Below are 3,487 nucleotides of genomic sequence, written 5' to 3'. Positions count from 1 at the left end.
TCAGACTACAACCTCAGAAGATGATATGCAATAGTGGATAGATGAGCAGGATGTAGAGTGCACTTATGTCTTTCAGATGTTAGATTTTGATTTCATGCCTATGGTACTGAATTGGTCAAGGATAAGATAAGAGATACTCCAAAAAATCAACCTCAACAAGAGGATTGGAGTCAGCAGCCGCTCAAACCACAAGAACCTGAGGTAACTCCATCATCCCCAGTACAAATCACATCTTGTGTAGACAAGGGATTAGCTACCTCTCTTTGTTTAGGTACAAAAGTGAAATAGGTCCAAATGAGGCAAGAGGAGGAGCCACAACAAACACCTACTAAGGAAGTGTTAGAAGAAGTGAAAATAAGTAAATAGCCTCAGCAAACTTCTCAAGACACTGAGGTAAGGACTGTGGACTCTATGAATACAAAGACTATTGGTATAGATCTCATGCAAATGGAGAGGACTCTAGAAAGGTGAGATAAGGGAAAGGGCATTGTAGAATAGACTCCTTGATCCTCTAAAAGTAAATCTCCATTAGAGCATATCCCAAGATGGTTGTGAAAAGAAGTAATAAGAAATAAGAAACAACAGTTCACTACAGACAAGGAGGATAGAATGGAATTGATTGAAGTCCTAAGGAAGCTAGGTTCACCTCTAAAGGATGCACAAGCATTAGCCTTTTTTATGAGTGATCAAAAATTAGGACCTTTTTGCTCACATAGTTATCCCTTCTCTATATTCAAATATTGAAGAATTGACTCCATATGATTATCAAATCTAGGAAGTTATGCTTGGGATGCCAACCTTGGATACTGCTAACTAATGGTTACAACAGGGATAAATGAGGTATTCAAAAGTCCAAAATAGGATGGGGTGGAATTAATAACACTTTGACAACAAAATGAGATCCTAAAGGGATATTTGAGCGAAGTTGTTGGTCCACTAGATCCCACAAACCCTGAAGATACTTTGAACATAGTGATCGAGAGAAGAGATAGGGGTATAGGCCAATTGGCCCCATTTTTGAGAGCTTGTCAGCAATGGTGAGAAATTTTTGAGGAAAATGGTGTACAAATCATTTAGGGAAATCTGAAGTTGTTACATGTTATGTAGGATAACACAAATAAGCTAGTCATAATTTTGAATCAAGATTTTGGTCTGATGGATGAAGTACATACACTGGGGAAACATTTGAAGGGATTATAGGAAATTAAAGGCCAAAGGTATCAGATGTTGATGGATGTATCTATGGTTGAGGAGTTAGATAAAATAGATGATTTTATTGAAAAGATTTTAGATAGTAATAAAGTAATGAAAACATTACATGTAGAGATTCTTAAGTTCAAGGATCAAACCCAAGAGTGAATTTTGGAAGTAGAGAGATATTATAGTGATGTGTGTCTAGACATTTCTAAGGATGATTCTAGGGAGAAGTTAATACCAATAGAGGTGGTAGTGGAGTGATTCTATAAAACTTTTGAGGAGGCTACTGATGATGATGATATCAGGTAGGCTTTCAAGATAGAAGAGGCATTGGTAGAGTTAGATGCAAAACTCAGAGATTTTGTGGAGACCCGTATCGAGGTGGTCAACTATAGGAAAAAGGTGAAATACAAATATGATGCCTTATATTTTCTAGATGCAACTCAAGTCACCCAAGTCATTGAGAAATTCAAGGGAAAATACCCAGATATAGCTATGGTATAAAGGGAAACAAAACCCAGAAACTGGAATTTTGATTTTGAAACTTTGTGAAATTTTGCATTATTTGCCTCTGAGGTGCATCGTTGCGCTAGGTGCATTAGTGTGCTACTACACTGCTACACAAGTGCACTTTTTGGAACATTATTTGGGAAGATTTTGAAAAATTCAAAGGTGTGCTGACAATTAACTACCAATTCAAAATTTAGAGCTTTCCATGCATCAAAAATGCATTCTAACAATAGTTTAACTCTAACAGACACCTAGTGAAGATAGAGCTCCTATTTTTGGTACTTCCAGACACTCCTACATCAACTAAAGTCTCTCTCTTTCTTATTTTCTCATGTTTTCTTTGTTTTATTACATGTAAAGGCTCATGCATCCAATTAATAATATAAATATGGATGGAATCCTACTCAGCACCTGTTAGAGAGTTAGTTTGTACATAAATAGATTTATTTTATTAGTTTAGAAGCATATGTTTGCATAAAGAGATCTCTCACTCTCAACAAAAATTGAGGAGATAATTTCCTATAAATTCAATAATGTAATATGTATCCAAGGCTATCATTATTTTGATGCAATAACATATGTTGTTGGTTCTCGCATTTGGAGTGTAGTGATTCTTGCCTAAGTGTGTTATATTTTGTGAATATATATTCATGAAGTGTAATTGAGCCAATTGTTTTATTTTGTTTTTCTAGTTGTGAAATCTTTTAATTCTGGTGTTTGCTATGAGTCTACAAATTTTCTTGACGTAGTTAGTTTGAGAAGAGATCACCATATTGTTCCTGCATAACATTTTGTTAATGAGTGCACTTTTCATGGCCATTCGATTTGATGAAAAGTGAAACATTTTACAATTACTGAATTCCCATCGATGATTACATCAGTGGAATTAAGGAAGTGCTACTCCTATTTTCATTGGTTATCCATTGATCTTTTCAAAAGCTTAACTTGTAGACATGATATTTCCATGATTTATGTCCATTAGGATTTTACTTTTCATGTTATTTGCTTAAACTTCTTATTACTCTATCTTTGTGATTTTCTTCACTTACCCCTTGGTTAAATTAGGAATTCATATAGTTGCATTTTTAGATTGCATTCATCATAAAACAAAAAAAATACAAAAATATATTTCTTTTTGTGTGTTTACTCTTTTGAAGTAGCAAACCAATTCTGCATCTTATCTAATGTTATCAGAACTAGCAAAGGCCTCCTCATGGACACTCACATTTATCTTTAACTGAGTAGATTCTAGTAGGTCGCAAGATCACCTGAAGCCTTGGAGTTGATCCCCAAGATTAACTTTTCAAGAGAGGAGTTCAAAAGGATTCCTGTTGTTAAGCATTGTACAAAATGACAGCTTAATAGAAGTGGCACTAGAAGGAGGGCCTCTTGACTTTCAGAATAGAAGAAAAATTTGCAAATTTCAAAATTCTACACTTTTTTATAAGTTCAAAAAATTTCCTAAGTTTTCAAGATTTTGAGGTGTGCTACTGCACTAGGTGCATTGGTATGCTAAATTTTGAGGTGCACCTTATTTTGTGAGAAAGTGTACTTTTATAGAGGTGCACTTTTTTTAGAGTTAATGCAAACTAGAGGATCCTGATTAAAGAATCTCCATTTCAATGAGCTTTAAGATCTTCACCAAGTGCACACGAGTTCCTCGAGCTTAGCCATTTTGCCAAGCCCCATAGTGACAAAGGAATATCTCAAATTCTACCACTTCCATTCAATATTTCATCATCTTCTTCAATTCCACCTCCACAACAACCACCCCTCATTC

Source organism: Cupressus sempervirens, chromosome 11 (genome assembly GCF_028749045.1).
Source record: "Cupressus sempervirens isolate cs-2001-9-10 chromosome 11, ASM2874904v1, whole genome shotgun sequence".
NCBI lineage: Eukaryota > Viridiplantae > Streptophyta > Pinopsida > Cupressales > Cupressaceae > Cupressus > Cupressus sempervirens.
This window is presented reverse-complemented; position numbering follows the sequence as displayed.